The sequence below is a fragment of the Dendronephthya gigantea genome, unplaced genomic scaffold (assembly GCF_004324835.1).
Source record: "Dendronephthya gigantea isolate DGI-Jeju-01 unplaced genomic scaffold, DenGig_1.0 000138F, whole genome shotgun sequence".
Classification (NCBI taxonomy): domain Eukaryota; kingdom Metazoa; phylum Cnidaria; class Anthozoa; order Malacalcyonacea; family Nephtheidae; genus Dendronephthya; species Dendronephthya gigantea.
Genome location: NW_021163148.1, coordinates 475,001 through 495,962, shown reverse-complemented (window position 1 = coordinate 495,962; position 20,962 = coordinate 475,001). Strand labels below are relative to the sequence as shown.

Sequence of the window (20,962 nt, the reverse complement as noted above, 5' to 3'; positions counted from 1 at the left end):
CAAAGTTCTTGCCCCAGAGATAAGTGCATAGTTTATGGCAACCCAAAAGATGGTGAATTCAAAATACCATAGTCCATTTTCTCCTTGAAAAGTTCGTACTCAACATCACACTTACATTTGGAAAAAGCAGTAAGTACAGTATTGTATCGCAGGTATTTGCCTTGGGATGTGTACATCTCCACAAAACTTTAGTGTTGGCATTGGTGTGAAACCAAGGAGGGATTTTGTCACATCCAGTTGCAAAGGTAGGTAAGCACCTCATCCAATGTTGCACTAGAGCGTCTATCTAAACAAAAGAAAACAACATAATATGTGTTAATACTTATAATTTATAAAGCAAATGAAAAATTTAAAAGTAATTATTCATAATTTTGTGGTAGACCTCCCACCCCCCAATGGACTGCATCACAGGTTTTGGGGGCATTGCATTATTGGTCAATGCCCCTGGTGCAGTGCAGCGGTATCAGGTACAGTTACCACTATATATGCTAATCATGTAAATGATTACCTTCACAATCTTGCAGATAATCCCGCCAGTGCATTAATGCCAATTCTTGTTTATTGTAAGCATTACTTCCCTGTTCTACCATGACTGGGGTAAATAAGGCATTCATGTCAGCAGCTGATATTGCATTTAAATTCTAACAATAGGTGATTTTTATAGTTTTGTTTTTTGGCGACACATCATACTTTCTAATTAGTTCAAAAGCGCCTAAGTTTGCCTTCCACAGTCTCATTTTTTGATAATGAGTCTTTTAGCCGGTCAACCATGGTTTTCCTTTTCTGGCCAAGTTTCGACTGGCTAATACCGCTAAGGTTGGAGGTAGTTGTCGGCAGTATCCTGTGACTCTCGTCTTCTGGCGTGGCAGCTGTGCCTAAACTACACACACTTTCTACCTCCATTGATTGATTTTTTTCTTGCACATCCTTTATGAACTGCTTGTAAAATGAATTCAGCTAACTTACCACTTTTCAGTGACTCCAATTGTTTCTTAGTAAAAGCCCTCTGGCGAATGTTAATACAGCGTACGGGCTTTGTGGAACCATCCTTTTGCTTCATGTCTCTTTTATTAGACAATGAACACATTGTAGGTGTAAATTTACCTTATTTTGCAAAAACTTCACTTTTTGTTATAGGTGCGAACTCTTCACCATTAGGTAGGTTTTCCCAACGAATTGCAAATGGCTTCCTTGCTCCCAGCTTGGATGTACGGACAAATGTTGGGATCTAAAATATGCAAGTAACAAATTTTTTCTGTGAACTTAAGGTGGAAAAAATTGCCAACTTTATCACTAGTTACTTACCCAATTCTTCGCACAGTTTACATGATTCAACAATTGTTTTCACAATTATTTAAAAAATATTTGGTGTGACTTCAGATTTGCCATCAACGTCAACAATTTCCAATTTGTTTGCCTCTTCATGTGAATAGCACCAACTTTTATCTGCATGGGCATAATAATTCACACAAAAATTAGCAGTACTGTATTGTACCGCTCCCCCTGAAATATTTGAATCCACAGAAGGTAGGCAAATTTTTATTGAATCGTATCGAAATACGTACGCTCATGCTTACTAGACATATACACAGTTGCATTCAGAGTCCTGTGCATGTATGACTTACAGGTGTAATTAGCATGTATGACTTACAGGTGGTCATACACTGTAGACTATGAATGACCTATGACTTATTACTATTTATGTCTTTCTGTGCCTTGTTCACAATTTTCCGTTGGCTGGCAAAGTATTCCACAAACGCTTTCGCAACTAGTGCTGTTCCCATGGAAATCTTTTCCGGTACAACTAGGTCTTTGTCTTTGTTGTTTCTTCGTAGAAAAAAATTTGTTGCAGTGAAAAATACATGCATAACAGCGGACATTCTACGAATAAAAAATCGAGATTCCATATCACATGGTGAAGGAATACAATTTTTTTAATACAAGACTTTTGGTCGACCTAACCGAACAGTAACACAATGTAAGTGGCTTACATATACCTCAGAAAAATCTTTCTGTCTTTTGATTGATTGTCCTTCAATGTAATGGCATCATCCAATTGTTTGTTCATATTTTCCACTATAGCATCCGAAAAAGCCACGTATACATCTGCTGCTTCATCGTCAAAGCTGTATGCTCTTGGTGTTGTATGAGCATGATAAATTGCTTGATAAATTTCTGTGATTGTTAACAACAGGAAAATTAATATGGCAAATAAACCGATTATGTCAAGCTTACTTTACAACTCAAGATTCTGAAACTGTGACAGTTAACATCAGTTAAGATCTTTGATGCAAAATCTTCGTTTAGATATATGCTACAACTGTTCAGTTTACAAGTGGGAAAAGCTGAATAGGACAGACTGATGTGCGACTGATGTGTTCGGGTTGAGTGTTGATGGCACTACCCATTGCTCTTATCCAGGGCGCAATTGGTTCAGGAACAGCACTGCACGGAAACTTAACATTCCTTGCTTCCGGAATGATCTCTAATTTTAATTTCGGGCAGGGCTGGGACAACACTCCTCCCTCTTTGCTTGCCTTGTGCAAACATTTCTAAATAGTAGAATATAAAGATATAACTAGAAGTTACTTTCGCAAGTGATATGCTGCCGAATCGTACAAAACTACTGCAGCAAGAATTGAAACGGAACATTGTAACATGGTATAGCCCAACGAATGTTACGTCATGCATATCAGTGTGTTATATTATGCATGACGTAACATTCGTTGGGCTCCTTATGATTGTAAAGGGATTGCAGTCGCGAGCTGAGGGGATTGAACATTTACGTGAAATTTCATGGTCTTCACTCTTCATTCAATTGGATTATACTGTATAATCATGCACTACCGACGGGAAGTACATGGCACAGCGTGCGAGTTAAACTCACTGGTTATCAGTGAGTGCATGAATAACTGAAGAATCGATATTTAATTGGAGAATTGATATTTTATTTTTTTGTTGCGAAAGGTAAAACGGTTGAATCGTTTTGTGAAGTTTGTGTAGTTGTAGTTTATTTTTCTCAGACATTTTTGGGGAAAGGATGGAGTCCAAATGTACAGTACAACCAAAATTCACAAAGATCATGTTGGATACTTGGATACCTGTCTCGGTACAGAGCAAATGAAACGAATTACAACATAACACATTTTAATATTGTTTTTAAAGCTAGTAATGTCAACAATTAAAGTTATAAATTCTATTTAATATACACCCCCCCCCCATGTGGATGAGTTTTTCTTAGGGTTGGCTTAAAATAATGAATTTGTGAGGGTTGAGGCAAATGAAGACTGATTTTTCTTTGGGGAGGGAGCACTTAAAATAAGAGATTTCTGGGGGGTTTACATGCAAAGTAAAAAGGTTTGAAGAAATTTTGCCAAAATTTCTGAGAGTGTTCTTGAAAAGTATGACAATATTTCTTAAGGGTCTAAAATTTTTCAAAATACCTTGTCCACAGGTGTGGTGTACAGTAAATAGAATGGTCTACAGGTGTGGTGTACAGTAAATAGAATGGCCCTATAGTAAATACTGAATAAAAAAAATAACACCAACAAAGTGTATTAATATCTATATAGTATTTGAAATAGATTAAGAGAAGGTCAGCTATCATACTGTATATAGAATCACACTAATTTCAAACAAAACTATCAATAGGAATTATAATCCTTAACATGAGAGAAGCCCAACATGTGACTTCCAGTTCAAAACCTTAACTTTACTCTTCTAAAACTGAAATATCAGTGATAACATAACCAATATTGTCAAAGGTTATTTTAAACTTTTTTGTAACAGAATCTAGATAAGAATACATCTATTTCATAGGTAAACAGACATAAATAAAGATATACTGTTCGTTAACACATGTTCGTAAACCCTTGCGAATGTTGAAGAACTACAATACAGTACTTTATGTTGCACTACTGAAGTGTCTCTTAATAAGCTATTCTCTACCTCCCCCCAAGTCTTTAGTGATTGAGAGAGAGCGAAGTCATTAAATACTTAAAATAAAATAATATGAAGTCAGTGTTTATATTACAAGTTCAAATCACTACTCCTTGAGTCCTTTCGCATTGTGATCCAACAAACGTCTCAAAGCTAGTGGTAGCTTTTTAGGCGTAGGTGGCTTCTTGGGTTGAGGTAGGCTAGATGTTGTTTGTTTCTCCGGGATAGTGTGATTTGGTATTGGCGGGGAATTATGGGTTGCAACAGGAAGTGTTGGGGATGGGTATAGTGGCGGTGGAGAATTTTGTGTCTCAGCCTGTGGTTCCCGTGAAGTAGGGGCATTTGTCTCAGCCTGTGGTTCCTGTGAAGTAGGGGCATTTGCTTGTCCCGTTGGCAAGTATCTTAAATCCTCTGTTATGATTCGGCGGGGTTGTGTTTGGGAGATCGCTAGATAGTATACTCCAAAATAAGGTTTCCGCGCGGAGGTCTGGAAATGAGTTTGTCAAAATTGTCAATATCTTCGGAAATTAACGAAAGCAGCAGCAAAAAGGGCGATCGTGATATATTATGTGTGATTTTTATATACGAGCGAAGACTACGTGGTTCAAGTTCCCTTTAAACTGGAACTGGGTTTTTTATACGTCTCCCGCTTAGTATTTCAGGCAAGAAAGTGTTTAGTTGTTAGTATATGTTACAACTACAGTCTACTGTGATTGTTTTGTTTAAACGAAATTTTTACAACAATGACAATGTGCATAATACAGTCTATATAAATGTAGATATGTATAAACAGCTATTGAAATAGGGTGTAGAAATTGGTGTAGAAAGAAAAACTCAACACTAAATATTCATGATATTCGCTTTTATTCAATATGAAAAGATCGTAAATATCAAAAGATATATTTTATATATATATATATATATATATATATATATATATATATATATATATAAATATATTACATTTATAAGTTATACCATTATATAAAATTAAGTTAAACATTACATAACTTATGGGGCATCCACCCTCTGGTATGAATTATGAACAATATCATGATTAAAAAATACAGCCCCTAGCAGATTGTCAATAGCTTTAACAAGTTAGCCTTAGGTTAACAGGTTCACCCTAAAATATACCTCTAATATATGGAAAGCAAACACTGCCATTTATATTTGTGAAGATGTTCTATCAACATTTCATCAGGATTGATCTTTCTCGAATATGACATGGCTGATTCTTTATATCATGTGGAAACATGGTTAGTTCTTGTTGCTCCCAAACATTGTTGTAGGTGTTGACGCATCTCACTTTGTTTAAAGGTGATTGCTCCAGGATATATCCCTTTAGCAAGAGCTAGTGCATTTGCTATTGCAAACAAACCACAGTCAACAAAACCTGCTTGCTTTTGACAGCACCTTAGTTTCACTTGCAGAAGACCACCTTTTGCCAGACTCTTGTACATATATACCAACTGCTGACTTAAAGGGCGTGTCATTCCAGGATAAAGGGAATCGTAGACAATCACTGACTGGCCACTTGATTGTGATACAAGCCAATGTCCAGGAAGGTTATGGATCTGAATTGCATTCAACATTGATGTTATTGGATCCTCCCTGGTGAGTTTGCTTGATACTATCAAGGTATCTATTAAGCCATCTACTTTGGTGAATTGGTTTTTCAATAGAATCTGGACTGCATTGATGTGATTATCATTTAGAAGGTTGCCTGAAGTCAGTTCATGTTTATCAGCCTGATACAAATTCAAACTAGGCAAACATACCCAGAGCTTTCTTTCTAGATGAAAACAGGACTTCTTACTGGGTGAGCTGAGATCAACTACATCTGGCTTTGTAGAGCATCTCTTCTTTGGTCTATCTGAGGCAAGTGGCACATGCACTTTGAAATTTTTCTTCATTACTTCAGCATGCTTCCCAACTCGGCCTGTGTAGGGGTGTTTTGGGCGACCATATTTTCTGGTTGTTAATGTTTTTATCTTTCCCTTTTTCTTTTGACCATTTTTTGTGATGTGTTTTCTCCCTCTTGTGGTTACTGGATTTTTCTTAACTTGGGTTTTTTTTATGATAATTCCTGCTTCCTGGGGTGCTGTACTTCGTGCCTTCTCTAAAATCCCCTCCAACTCACTGGCAAGACTGGAAAGTTGTTGTTTGTCATCCATTAGAAATGTAAGGTTTGAAAGTTCCTTCATCAAATTGCGGCACTTGAGACGAAGAGCATTTTTGCCACTTGTTCTTTTAGGTGGAAGTGATTTATAATCTTTATTGACCAGTTCAGGGGGTGAAGGTGGTATGAAATCATCATTGTCTCTTTTTTCTGTTGGAGGTTGATCATTGGTTACATTTCCTTGCTGTTTAACAATGTGTTTATTTTCAGGATAACTGTTATCTGGTGGAACAATTTTCTGATCTAATGAAAACAGTGGATTTCCTATGTATTTGGCACTCAGGTTTTCCCATCTCCATTCTGGAAAAGCTTTCATGCAAGCACAAAAGTGTTTGCAAAGAAGCTTGTTGTGTCTCCAGTCCAAGCATGTGCAGTTTGGGAGAGTTTCTTCATCACCAAAGAATAATCTGTATATGTTCCCTCCTGTTGAACTCTTTACATCAAAGACCCCAGGAGACACCATTTGGACCATGTCATTTGTGATGTCACTTTCCCAGCGCTTTATTATATGAGATACCATTTTTGCTGGTCTATTGTGCAAAAATTTGGGAAGATCCTTATGGTATGCACGATAACCATCATGGCATTTCACATTTAACTCAACATACCTATATGGTAAAAAATACAACAATTCTTTACATACTTCACATTTGTGAAATTTAAACAATATTCCTGAGAAATTCCATTAGTGCTGCAATTTTACAAGTAGGCAACTCTTACTTTCTGAACGTTTTTGGAAGAAACTGATCCACAAGGACTTTTAGCATGTCTGTTAAAGAGCATCCTTTGTTCCCAAGCAGATATTCATATTTAAATGCCTTATTTTGTCTCTCAATCCCATTGTTTGTGTTGACTGCACAAATAAAATCTTCAGCCCGGTATGCTTGGCACCATCTCTGAAAATCAAAATTTATGGTTTTTAGTATTTCTCATGTTTGCTGGTTTGACAAGCACTATTAAATAGTTCAGTCATTAGTCATTGATTGACTGGACTTTCTAAGCTTTCCTATAATATGTTGGCTTTGTACCTTTATGTTTGGCAGCCACTTGTTACCAAACCAATTCCTTAGTTTCGGATTACTTTTCCAAAGTCTGCTCTCAGTAAGGCATGTGGTTGATTTTCGACACTCTTCAGATGTGGCTGCATGTGCGATGCTCCGTAATAGATTTAGCAGATGTTGTTTGTCATGAGCAACACCATTGTCTAATTTAGATGTCCATTCTTGCCATGACTTCTCCCGATGAAAATCACAAAGAAGTACTTCTGCATCTGAATAATATAAATGACATTGAGGTGCATCAGGTATATCTACAAGCAGATGTAAGGTATCTGTTCAATTCCGAAATTGGTTTTGAACAGCTGTTTATCTGTTTTTCCTTACCTTCAAAGACTGTTTCGAGAGCTTGAATTTCTTCCTCAGCAAAATCTACCATAAAACGCGAAGGGGTCCATGTGTTAATATTCCACTCCTTGAAAACCATTAATGCTTCCTTTATACATTGTGTGTTCTCGTACTGTATGACAAATGAGCCGACAACTTCATAACAAACATTCGTTCTTACACACAGGAAGTACAATGGAAGGTCATATTTTGTTGTTCTGTAGGTTGCATCCAGCAGACACATTTGGTTACCATACTTTGCGAGGAGATGTCGTTGATCACTGGTCTGATGACAGAACAGTAATGTTTGGGTGGAGTATTCGTCGGAGGTGACGCAGTCATCTTCATCCTGAACACAATCATCTGGTACTGGCTTAGCACAATGGGGACGATAGAGAAATGAGTCTTCTGGATGCTCATTCTTCCATTTTTCGACCAGTCTCTTCAAATTTTCTTGGTCAATTGTGGAGAAATTGTCTGGTTTTCCTTTGTACAAATGATTATAAATGTCCTTGTTAGTAGGATAATATCGCCTACTAGTTTTGTCTGGCGGTTTACATCCCTTGAAGAGGTCACATTGCACGAAAAGCTCGAGGTACCTGCGTGCCTCACTTACTGAGTGGACACCTTCTTGGGCTAGCTCTGAAAGTTTTTCCACTATAACCGGGTCCAGTGGCTCTCTTATTCCAGCAGCCTGTAATATAAAAAATAACCATTACATTAATAATTTTAACAATCGCGCGTGTTTTATAAGTAAATTACAGTACTTTTAAATTCTAATATGTGCCAATCCTGTCGCAATGTTATGTAGGTTTATATATTTTCGGTTTTTGTGGCAATAAAATTTTACCTTTCCCATTATGTGATATTTATGTTCAGATACAGGTGGTAACTTCACGATATAATTCATTTGAACGTCGGCAGCTGCGATTGTGCTTGCCGTCAACCCTTCGTGCAATATCTTTGCTGCTCTTCGTCTGAAGAATAAGCTGTCTTTTTCAATCTAAAGCGTACATTTAAAGAGTGCATTATGGCATCCAGTGGTTATAAGTGATTATAATTATTTTATCTTTTACGGCCTAAGTAATAGTATAAATTCGGACCTTCATATTTGGAAATTTTGCAATTTGAGTGATGAATATTGCAGCTGGGCATTGCTTCTTTTTTGACGTTTGAGCAAAGGTTTTTTTTAGAACTATAACAGTGGTCAGCATTCTGTAAGTGTGTAAAAATAAATTTTCTCAAAGGTGGTAACACAGTTTACCTACACAACGTTAATTATAAATTAGCTTATATATCCATTCAGTTTTGAAATGTTACCTGGCACTCCTGAGCTTTCTCCTTATTTTTTTGTTTAGCCTTTTCATTCTTATCTTTTCCTTGATGGCACCACATCACTTTCTCCCCAACGTGTACAAACGGTATTCCGTCGTATAAAATGCTTGGTCCTTGCTGATTCCCATCCTTTCTCTCCCAGTAGACCTTACGTTTATCTTTTCTTAGTTCTAAACATATCAACTACACGTTCCTGCCCGGGAAATATTTTTTACCACACCTTTACTTCATTTTCATACGTATGTTTACCCCCTCGTAATAACGTTTTGGCTACAAGTTTACCCCCAGGGTCACACAGAGAATTTTAGGGGTCCCAATTCCATAGCAAAAACGCCAAAAAAATAGCAGTTAAAAAAATACCAAAAAAGCTTTTATTTGTGGGTATTTCGTACCAAACGCTTAAATGGTGCTCTCGGCGTTTTATTTTTGGTGTATATTTTCACTCTGAAGGGGCATCACCCCTTGTATTTTTACCTGACCTGCCAAAAACACCAAACTTATCATGATAACTTTTGGAAAGGGACTTTAAGAGAGCTATATACTCCTGTGGTATTCTGCCCCCCCCTTAAGCAGCCTTTGTATACACCTCCACCTCCTTCCTTTATCCGGCCTGTTTCACGATAGAACAGCTTTTTAAAATGCGTATAATCTACGTACTTTTAAAGCTTAGCTTACCGTTTGATCCAAAGCTTTTGTCGCTGTAATAGACGATGAATTTGCTGCTCGTCTCCACCTCGTATTTTTTAATGAGCGCCTTTACATCGGACTCGCTATGTACAACAGCCGTGTTTTGAACGCTAGTGTCCTCCGAATATTCAAAGGACGACATGCTTTTCGCGCAAATATATTTACATATCAAGAAACGATATTTGCTATGAATATTTATACTCGTGGTAAGTTCCCGCAAAATTTAAAAATCGCGCGACAAAAAAAAGGATCATCCAGAAGTATATTGTCCTTCGTAAGTTGTTCGCCGTCATTTCACGAAGATTTTGACAAACTCATTTCCAGACCTCCGCGCGGAAACCTTATTTTAAAGTATACTATCTAGCGATCTCCGTTGTGTTTGTTGTACCGGTATAAATCGTTGTAAGAACTTCCGATTCCGAATGGTTACTCGACCTGACCCGTCTACACGTATCACATACTGGTCAAACTGACAGACTTCTATCACCAACCCTGTTTTATCCCATTTCTTGGGGTGGGGGCCGATCTGATTTTGTATACGGATATGATCGCCAACTTTAAGTGGTGGTAGTCTTCGTGTGTTTTCTGACAGCCTTTCGCCTGTACGCATATGACGGTTATGTAATGCCTGTTCTCGGTTTTCGAGGGTCTCTTTCCAGGTGGGGTGGGGTTTATATCGACCGGGAAGGATGGGTATGAAGTCTTTAATTGGTCGACCAAAGACGCACTCTGCGGGGGATGATAGCTTGGTTATCGGGTCTGGTGTATTGCAATATTGGAGGATGGCAATTTGTAAGGCATCCGTGTCAAGGGTGCTGTTTGGGCCCGTATTCTTGGTTATCAGGCGTTTGACCGTTTTGACTCCGACTTTTGCACGGCAGTTAGAATGCGGGTATGCAACAGAAGATAAGCGATGATGGACTCCCCAAGTTGTGAGGAACGCTTGTGTTGAAGTGGCGATAAATTCTGGGCCACCGTCGGATGCCAGCTCGTCTGGGATTCCGAATGTAACAAATACGCGTCGTAAGCAGTGAATCAACCCTATTGCACCATCTTTACATCGTTCTATTATGGGCCAGTTTGAGTAGCGGTCTATGATGACGAGGTAGTTTATTCCCTTGTAATGAAAGTAGTCGGCGCAAAGCAGTTGAAATGGGTAGTTTGGTAGGGTTGACGGTGTGGGTGGTGGGTTTGGGTGGGATGGTGTTGCTCGAATGGCTGGTGTTATGCCTGGCCAGAATACGGTTGCCTCGGCGTGTGCATTCATGGACGTGGTCCCTTGGTGAGCTGAGTGGAGTATGGACAAGACGTTGTTTCTGAGAAGCGGTGGTATAACAATACAATCTTTGTATAAGATGACGCCGTCCTTGATATAGAGGTTTTCTCGGAATTGGAAGAATTCCTGGATCTCAGGGGTTAATTGGTGGCGGAACTCGGGAAAACCTTCTGTGATGGTTGAAAGTAGCTTTTCCATGGTCTTGTCGCTCGCTGTCGCTGTTTTAATACGTTCCCATGTTATTGCCATGGAGTGGGAGGATTTAATGGCGCATGATAAGAGTTGCTCTTCAATGATGGCGGTGGTGGAGTTCCCATCGGGTTTGAGGATGCGAATGCTGTCAAGGGCTATGTTACTAAGTGTTGAAGTTGTGGGAATGTTGATGGCAGCTACGTCGTCGGGTAATGGCATGGGATTCGGGTTTATAGCGCCGGATGGGTGGCGTGAAAGTGCGTCGGCTGCTTTGTGTTTAATGCCGGGGATATGGATCATGGTGAAACGGTATCGAAGCGTTTTTTCCTTGAGATTACGAAGGCGGACATTGGAGATGTCTTTGAGGCATCGGTCACCAAAGACTTTTAGAAGTGGTTTGTGGTCCACTGCTATGATAAGGTTCGCGCATCCAAGGACGAAGAACCTGGCTTTATCAAGGGCATCGACCACTGCGAGGGCTTCACCCTCGGTTGGTGCGTAGCGTGCTTCAGCTGTGTGGGTAAAGCGACTGCCAACCAAAGTGACCTTCCAGCCGGACTTGCAACAGAATGGCTTCTCTTGGGAGCAGGCACAATGTTTTTAGAACAGCCAAAAGCCTATACCATCCTTAGACCAATCAGTGGCGAGGCACGTGGGCTTTGATTTATCAAAGATTCGCACACCGTGTTCGATTTCATTTACGATTGCTATTTTGGATTCGTCAAAGAGTTGGTTTAGCTCGTCTGTCCAGGTGAACTGTGATCCGGGCTTCAGAGCCTCGCGAAAAGGTAACATTCGGTCCGCGGCAGCAAAGGCATATGAAACTTGATTAACCAGGCCGAACCAAGAACGCATGTCAGTGACGTCATTCGGGCGTGGGAATTTGAGGATGGCATCGAGGTATTTCTGGCAGGGTCGAACGTGGTTAGAGGTGATCTCGAATCCCGCAAACTCAACCGTATCCTGGACAAACTTTTCGGGGTTCAGGGTTATGCCATTGTTGCCGCAAGTGTCGAGCCAGTCAACTGCCTGAAAGAAGCTGCCTTCGATGTTGTCGGCCCACAAAAGTGCGTCATCAATGCACTTGGTTTTGTCGGGGATATCTGCAACTATCTCATCAAAACATCGTGTGAAGCTGTCACCAGAGGCGATATATCCTTGGGGTGCCGTTTTGTACCGATATCTTCCCCATGGTGTGATAAATGTAGTAAGGTGGCGGTCTTCCGGGTGTATGCCAACACTATGATAGCCATTCCAACAGTCGAAGATGGTTTTTTTTTGTTGTTAGGTACAGATCGAGCCTGATGGAAAGGACTTTGAGTGTGATGCGTCTCGCGGGTTGCGTGAAGGTTGAGGGCCTGAAAATCAACTGTTCGGCGAGGCTGACCATTCTTTTTAGCGCAGACTACCATCCGATGACACCAGGTGACGGGTTCACCGATGGGAACCGGTTCCACCGATGGGAACCGGTTCCAGGACGCCCAGTGCAACATCACGATCAAGGCCTGCTTTTACATCCGTTTGCCAGTGTGTTGGTACGGGTATGGGGTTATGGTGCGCGACGGGGGTGGCATTTGAGTTTACCATGAGTCGCATTGGTGGGCCGTGCATGAGTGGAGTGGTTGGTGCTCACATACATTGAAGGTACTTGATGAGTAGTAGTCAAGTAGCCACTGCCGGATGCGTTCTCGGTTAGCCTCATTAGCAGGGAAGGGTGGTTGGATGGGTCGAGGTGGTGGTTTTTTGCACAATGGCCAATCGCATGGTGCTGTAAGTGCACTTTGTGGTGTTCCCAATGTAGTGGGGTTAGTGTTCTGAGGTGGATTATCAGCGACTGGCGTGGAGGTCAGGGGTGCTATTTCGCCGATGGTGGGGAATTTCTCGGAGATCATGTGAAGGGCCAAGCATGCTTCTCTACTGAGGAAGAGTCTTTCAGAATCACTAGTAACGTAACTAATCTGGCGGGTTTCAAGTGTTGTACCAGATTTGGACTTGCCAGAGTAGCGTAGGATGGTTGCACCAAGGATATTGATCCCTTTGTTGTTGGCTGCTAACATGTGCATTGTGACTGGAATGAGGTCTTTCTCTTGGAGGCCAAAGCGTTTGATGATTTGCATGCTGGCCAGGCAGCTCTGACATCCTGTATCGGCCATAGGTATCTGGATGATCCTGGAACGAATGTCTGGTGGGGTTATGCCAAATGATTGATAGTCCTCTGGGCATAGTGTAGCAGTAAGTGTGAGGAATGGCTGTGGTTTCGAGGACTGGGGTACCCAGCAGTCATTTAATTGGTTGTAGAGGTGGTAGTCTATGGATATGGGCCAAGAGTTGGAGCAGAGGGAATCAAAGATAGCACTGTCTTTATCATGGTTGCTGTTTCTCATGGAGGAAGGTTTTTTGTTTCCCAATTTTTGCTGACAAGTAGTGTCGATATGATTCAATCGATCACAGTGCCCACATATTTTGCCATAAGCGGGACAAGATTTCTTCCGAATGAATGGTGGTGCCCGTTTGCCGTGGCCAGTTTGACCACAGTAATGGCAGACCTCCTTGGTGACGGGGTGTTAGGGTTTAAGTCTGTCTTGTTGTTCCCTACGATATTGGCTTCGTGTGGAGTTTACTGCTTGGGCTACCTGTAGGCGACCAGCAGATCGTTTTCCAGCTTCCTTTGCCTCGACAAATTGGATTACCTCTTCCAGGGACATGATTTGATTTTTGTGGCCTAGGAGGTCCAGTTAGATTTCAGGGTCAGAGAGGCCACGTGTGATTATGTCACGTAGGATCTGTTCAGTATAGTTGACATTCAAAGCACAGCCAGGACAAGGGATGACAAACTTGCAGATATTTGCTTGGCCACTCAATCTTGCAGCGAAATTCCGGATCGGTTCATCCTGATCTTGTTGCATGTTGTGTAGTTCTACTCGTGCAACCATTATGTTTTCAGCCCTTACTGCGAGTTTCTTGATTGCAGCCATTACTTCGTCTGCTGACTTATTCACGAGTGAGCCACCTGCGTTTCGGGTCAAGTCCTTTCGTAAGTCTTCATCACAACATTCAAGTAGCTGTATTACTTTCTCTTTTCCTTCGATCTTTGTGGCTTCCGCATATTCTTCCCAACGGGTACTGAAGTATAACCATTCTTCGCTGGATCCTCTAGCACAGATGGACGGGCGTTTAACTTTTTCGGCTTTGAACTTTTTCGGCTTTGAATGATTGTGTGGCGGCAGATGTGCTGTTGTGTGTTCCTGCATGGACTGTTATCATTACGGCTGCAAGTTCCTCAGAGATGTTGTCAGTCTCGTAAGTGCAAGTAGGATATGGGCACCTGTGTTTCGGCATCGCTTCGTCGTATTGGCGTAGTTTTCTTGATACTTTGTGTGTAGAATTGTTGTTATTCTAACCTTTGTAAAATCCAAGATGGCGGCCACGATTCAAAATTTTGTTTTTCCGATATTCCTGCAGATCTCGGATACTGTAAGCGAATCTGTTGCATTTGACAGTAGCCTTGAGGTTTGGTAGTTCTTCAACATAGATAAGAAGACATCTATTTCATAGGTAAACAGACATAAATAAAGATATACTGTTCGTTAACACATGTTCGTAAACCCTTGCGAATGTAGAACTACAATACAGTACTTTATGTTGCACTACTGAAGTGTCTCTTAATAAGCTATTCTCTAGAATCAAGAATAGATAACACCCACCAACTCTTCCTCTGTCACTTCAGACAGATTGACAATACATTTAGTAATGGTAAAGTATGCATCTAGGATTTCATTTGGCAGAAGAAGGCGTATATTTCTGGAAGAATCATGAGATTTTACAAGCAGACGGACTGACCATATGAAATAGGACATGCTTTTGCAGACTGAGAAAGGTTGCAGGACTGGCAAACAGTTTTTGTTTCACTTACTTCAACAGATTTTTTGTTACAGCCTAGACAAACCAAAGATCACACTACTGCTTCCTGTTTCTTGGTTGTCCCTGAAAACTGTGTTGTTACAATTTTGATACCAGATATACTTGTGACTTGGCCTTTGACACAGACTAACTGCTCCCCAGCGAGGTTGTGGATTGCTGATAGGCTAATTGGTTTTCCATTGCTGTTAGCAGCTAAATCATCGGAATATGGGAAAAATATTTGATCTGGATTAAGTGGAGTAATGTCAGTCCATTTGGTTATAATCAAGTCATTGTCTTGCTGCTGCTTGAAATTTTTCATCTTTATTGGACTTTTTGACGTGGCAACAGTTTTAAGTTGGTTTTGCTTCTCTGGGGAGTAACAGACTGCTTTCATAGTTTTCTCTTTGAGCATTGAATGATGCAGTTAAAATATTGTCTGTTGGACGACACTGCTTTTTGAACTTGCGTTACGTTATTTAAATAGCAATCTAGGATCAAGTTGCCTTCAAAAATTAAAAGAAATCCTTCAATTCATTTAACGACATTATCAACATAAAAGTCGTTAGAAGTCATGTGTTTATGAAACAATAAGCATTTATTTGTAACACATGTCTTTTCAAATTCAATTTCATATACGTTATTTTACGTTTAAATTCTGAAAAAACGCATGGTGTTGCCGAATCGCCTCCGATGCTTGTGGGCGTAAATAAAATGTCGCAAATTCTTGAATCCCTCGTATATTTAAACCATCCTTTTAGAATGTTTGCTTTTTTTCTCATATTTTGTGAGAAGATTGAATGGATAGAATATCACAGCATATTTTGTCCAATTGAAATGAACACGCACCTGAGCTAGCAGCATTGGTTGAACTTTCTTTTGTCTCTTTTTGCTCGTTTTGTTGACTCATCTATTAAAAAAAAATAGAAGTTCTATAATGGAAGGGCACTATGGAATAATGAATGACTGAAAAACATTTATTTTGGCATTGGAAAGACAAAACGGATCATCAAACACAGCACAACTCCATGGACGAGTAAATGCAAACAAGTTTAAGCTCGGTTTCAAACGTGTTTGTTACGTCAAATAGCCACTCTTTGTAGAAATTGATTGTAATAATCAACTAAAAACAATAAAGGAATGGAATAGAACTTACCGTTACGTTTTTCCCTTAGCTTGCGACTGCAATCCCTTTACAATCATAAGCAGCCCATCGTCCAACGAATGTTACGTGACTTACATCATGCATAATATAATACACTGATATGCATGACGTAACATTCGTTGGGCTATATCATGTTACAACGTTCCGTTTCAATTCTTGCTGCAGCAGTTTTGTACGATTTGGCAGCATTTCACTTGCAAATAAAATAATGGGATATAGATCATTTTTGAAAAAGGCCAGAAAAAAACCTAAACAGGTTTTTTAAGTCAAACGAAAAATAAAAAAGCCGAAATTGAGTTATTTGGCTGAAAAAAGGCCATCTTAAGTACCCTGGATGGGTATGGGCGACAGGGCGAAACCAGCCCCTCGTTCGCAGTTATTTTGTGCCCAGGACCAATGCGCATTAAGCCTGGATACGAGGATGCGATCCCGCTCGATATGGATTGCGGGCTCTGGTTTCGAGATTGCACTTGATACAACTAGTACTGTTACAGTAAAGTCTGATTGCAGGTAATATTATACATTATGATAAAATTATTGTAATCACAATTAATTTAAATACAAAAGATTTATCAGTTCTAAGTATCACTTAACTGGAAACATTTGGCAAGGCTATTAATATACCACGTAATGTACACATACATTATGATACAGACAAAAAATTGGTATTTTTACAAAAGGTATAATGTAATTTGGTTGTAGGGTTTACCAAGCTTTTCTTTGTAACACACGAGCGTGAACTCTTGTGTTCCCGGCAATTTATCTACCTTGGTCTTGTCGGGGTATAGGAGGTGATAGTGTTGCACACGATCCGATAAACTTTTTATTAAATCGGCTGTGTTTTTGCACAGCTTTATCCATGAGTTCGCAGACACCGATGGCAGGGGGCACTGTGATGATACCTACATGAGGGAGTTGGCCGAGTTGCTCATCTTGACTTGAAAGCCAAAAATGTATTGGTTAGTAACCCATACATAACTAAATATGGCTAACAAAAGTAACAAAACCTTGACAAAACGTGACTGAGGCGGATTATTCTTCCAAAAAAACAAATTACCAGCGTTTTCTACTTTATTGCAAGAATTTACCAGTGTTTTCTACCATTACCGGCAAGAATCTATCCGCATTCTCTACCATACCTTTGTGCGATTAATTCTCGAGTTTTACACATTTGGATATGTACTCTACAAATGAAGGTACTGGAACAATCAGAGAACCAAATTGCCCTTTGACTTCATCATATGCCTTATAATAGCAAAACATCTGATCAAAGTCATCTAATTGAGACTGGGTTAATTCCTCGCTGCACATGTCACAAGGATGCTGTTTGAGCAGGGTTGGTAGATTTTATGAATAAATAAGCCAAATATATTAACATAACATTTGTTTTCTTTGTTTAAAACAAAGGAATCAAAGGGCCGCCAATAACAATGTTTGGCTTATTTATTCAGTAACTTACCAACCCTGTGTTTGAGGCACTTTCGTAACAGATAACCAGCAACATATGTAATGGCATTGCCTCTCATCAACTTCGCTTCAACTGATGGGGCTTGATAATCGATCTCTCTTACATCAAATGGCTTTGGCAAATGGAGCTTCTTTTTATCTATCTCTTCCTTGATCTCTTTTTTTGCTCACTTCTGAACAACCAACCGAGATGTTATCCAAATCTGCAACACAGTTCCATTTGTCAGAAGCAGGTGTTCATAAAAAAAACAGCCTTCTGAAAGGTTTCCACAATTTCCACCTTGTTGTCCAATACTGCCAAAAAATTTTCAAGTGGGTCTTGATTAAGGTGTTGTGCGCTTAGGTGTTTGATGGATGAACAGGATGACTGTAGTGAATTCCATAGCATAGTTGTGGCATTAATCGTCATCTTTAGAGCCTTCTAAATTATTTGTCGCATCTTTACCATTTCTTGTATTTTTCACTTTAATGGATTTAACAAATGAATACATCTCACTCATGAATTTGCAATGATCTGAATTTGATGTGATTGGGCGATTGAGTGGTTTCTGGCTTTTAAAAGATGAGCTGTTTAGGCAATCAAATGCTGCAGAGACAGTATGACTCAATACTTGAGTAGCCAACTTGGCTCTCATTTTCTCGAAATTGTTTGGAGAAAGATGTCTACTGGTTAACTTTGGGCAACATTTGATTGGATTTTCTGAGTCAATGTTGTAAAGAGAGGTAATAAATATCCTTCCATGATGCCACTTTACCCTCAAAATGGTAATTGTAATTGATCAGGTTATTTCTTACTGCCTTAATTATGTGGGGTGGATCCAGAACAGCCTCATACCCAGGTGCTTTATTAGAAAACATAAAGGCTGCATTCAGCGTAATATAGAGATCTGTGGCTGAGATGTTCTAGCGCGCAGGGGTGCTTGGGGAGGATGCGGCAAATAAAGCGCCTGCCTGGCAGAATATGCAACAAATATGGCGCCGGCAGACGACTTATTCATATTCATAGATGCAAATGAGCAAATTGCCGTACACCCTACCAACCAGGCGGTACATTTGGGAAAGATTTTGTGCAAAAATTATCTCTGTGTTGTATTATTTATCATTTTCGAATATTAAAGCACAAACAGTTGTTTACGAGTGCTGAAAGAAGAGAATCTACTCCGATATGCAATGATTTACATCAGTTTTAGGTTGCACATTTCTTCCATCTGTTTGACTTCTTTATTAATTTGTTTTTCTTGGGAATCTGTTATTTTAACACCTCCAGAAACACTAAGAATTGTGACTTTGACCTGGTACGTTTTTATCAGTACTGAGTTTTACTTGAAAAATTGTTGCAATTTCACATTATGGTCTTTTGCAAAGCTCATTAGCCAGTTCAATGTTTCCATCATCTAATGCAGTAATAGCAGCAGCTCATTCTGTTCATCTAAGCCATTTCCCATTACATTAAGTTCATTCTGCATTACAGAAATATTATGCTTTACTACCATGTGGTTTCATTAACAAATTAGTGTAAATAACTGTATTAAATATTAAGAAAAATTAACTATTGAAACCTATGTAGAGAGTAATTCATTAATATTCCTTTATAACACCAACACTCTTTGGTATACTGTACTGTACATTAAATTCAACTGGTGTACTACAAAGCAAATAATAGACTTAATTCATCCCTAGAGCAATATGCTTATATACATCACACAATGTAGATGCAGGTTGTTTACAGTATTCCAAGAAATTACTATAATACATGTATGAATTATATTGTTCCATAGTCCTATTTACTACATTATACACTCAAAAGGAGATACATATTTTCACACCAACAACCATTTTCTTTTTTGAAGAATGTGGGAAAATTTCTTTAATTCCCCGAGTCAAAGTATTCTTTTTATTATCAGCTTTGCCATGAAAACTCATTAATTAATAATGTCCGTTTTTCATGGACATTGGAGTCTTCACAATAGTCCAACAACTGATTGATTTATATCTTCCACTACCTATAAAAAGCACAAATATGTATAATTTATAAACAACAGCCCCAGCCCCAGAGTCTTGATATATAATATGTACTTATGTTTATTGTTGAATTCACACAAACTCCAAGCATTGGGGTTAAAGCATGTTTCCCTGCTGAAATTATACTTTTCCCTCCTCTTTCTGTGGGGTGCTGGTAACAATCTGACCTGGAGTTTGTTATTGTATATCACTAGTAACATGCATATAAATTGAAACTTGATAGCATATTTGATATAGAATGAAAAATATCAATAGAGGAAATATTTAAATCTCAAGGCAACTAAGCACTCACCTCTAACACTCAATTCTTGGATACCAAACGTGTACCTTTCCTCTTCCGAGCTTCATGATACTTTTGTAAGGAAATTTGTAAGATGAATTTAAACCGTGTTAAATGCTGCGCAACAGCATAGTAACACAGAGGAGTACACCCATACACTGTCACCATATTACAAAATGAGATTTGTAAAAATTGTTGTAAAATAAAAAATTACAGTATAAAGCTACCTTCAAATGATAGTTCTTGAAACGATCGTTCCAAAATCCAAATCATCCACAATTTTGATCACAGGTTCAATACTTTTTCAAAATATATCTACATATTTAGCCTTCACGCATCTCTCACTTTGCAAAAAAGGAGCCGGAAATCTGCATATTCTGCCAGGCGCTTCGTTCTCCTGTCGCGCCTCCCCAAGCACCCCTGCGCGCTCGCACATCTTAGCCACAGATCTCTATATTATGCTGAATGCAGCATTTATGTTTTCCAATAAAGCGCTTGGGTACGAGGCTGGATCCAGAATGTAAAAGATTTTTTTGCCATCGTGCAGGAATCACGGCTTTTCTTCCGTCACACCCATTTCTCTTAGTAACTTCTCAAAGTTTGATCCAATATTACAAACCACAGCCATAACTTCCAACCCAATTCCTTCGACTTTATCAATGATTTCTTTTAGCTTTTCTTGGACCTTTTCACTGCTGCATGTTTTCAGTAATTCCTCGAGCCATGAATGTAATAGCAGATGTTGCCAACCTGCTAGTTTTGATCCCATCTCCATAGTCTTGCAGACCAACTAGTTAATCCTTGTCGCTCTTATAAAAGACATGTGTTTTGAGAGACATCTCATCAAATGATATGATACACTTCTTCGCCTCCTCAGACATGGCATTTACCTTGCTTGCGATTACATCCAGGGCTGTTTTGGTTAATCCAGAGACATTTGGTAGTTTGGATACCCATTTTAATAATGATGATTTTGATGGCAGACAGAAGAGATTTTAAACCAATTTGTATGCTTTTCCACTGAGATGATATAAGGTAAGTGCAAATGCTTTCGTATCATTTGAATACCTACGACCTCTTGGAGCCTTTGCTGAGTGGATTTTTATTTAGGATTCTATAAATTTAACAAGATGCA

At 39.3% G+C, this 20,962-nt stretch overlaps 2 long non-coding RNA genes across 3 annotated transcripts; one reads left to right on the top strand and one right to left on the bottom strand.

The window, feature by feature from the left end:
* Positions 1-4,909: 4,909 nt before the first annotated feature.
* On the top strand, positions 4,910-8,343 carry LOC114536510. Of its 2 annotated transcripts, none has more exons than XR_003688462.1 (3): positions 4,910-5,198; positions 5,441-6,736; positions 7,335-8,343. It is a non-coding gene; the product is annotated as an uncharacterized LOC114536510 (long non-coding RNA). The 2 variants fall into 2 exon arrangements; XR_003688461.1 differs by having other exon boundaries at positions 5,441-7,424; positions 7,728-8,343.
* Positions 8,106-8,691, bottom strand: LOC114536512. The gene is made up of 3 exons (XR_003688463.1): positions 8,607-8,691; positions 8,354-8,506; positions 8,106-8,197 (listed from the first exon to the last, which is right to left on the bottom strand). It is a non-coding gene; the product is annotated as an uncharacterized LOC114536512 (long non-coding RNA).
* Between the last annotated feature and the right edge of the window lie 12,271 nt (positions 8,692-20,962).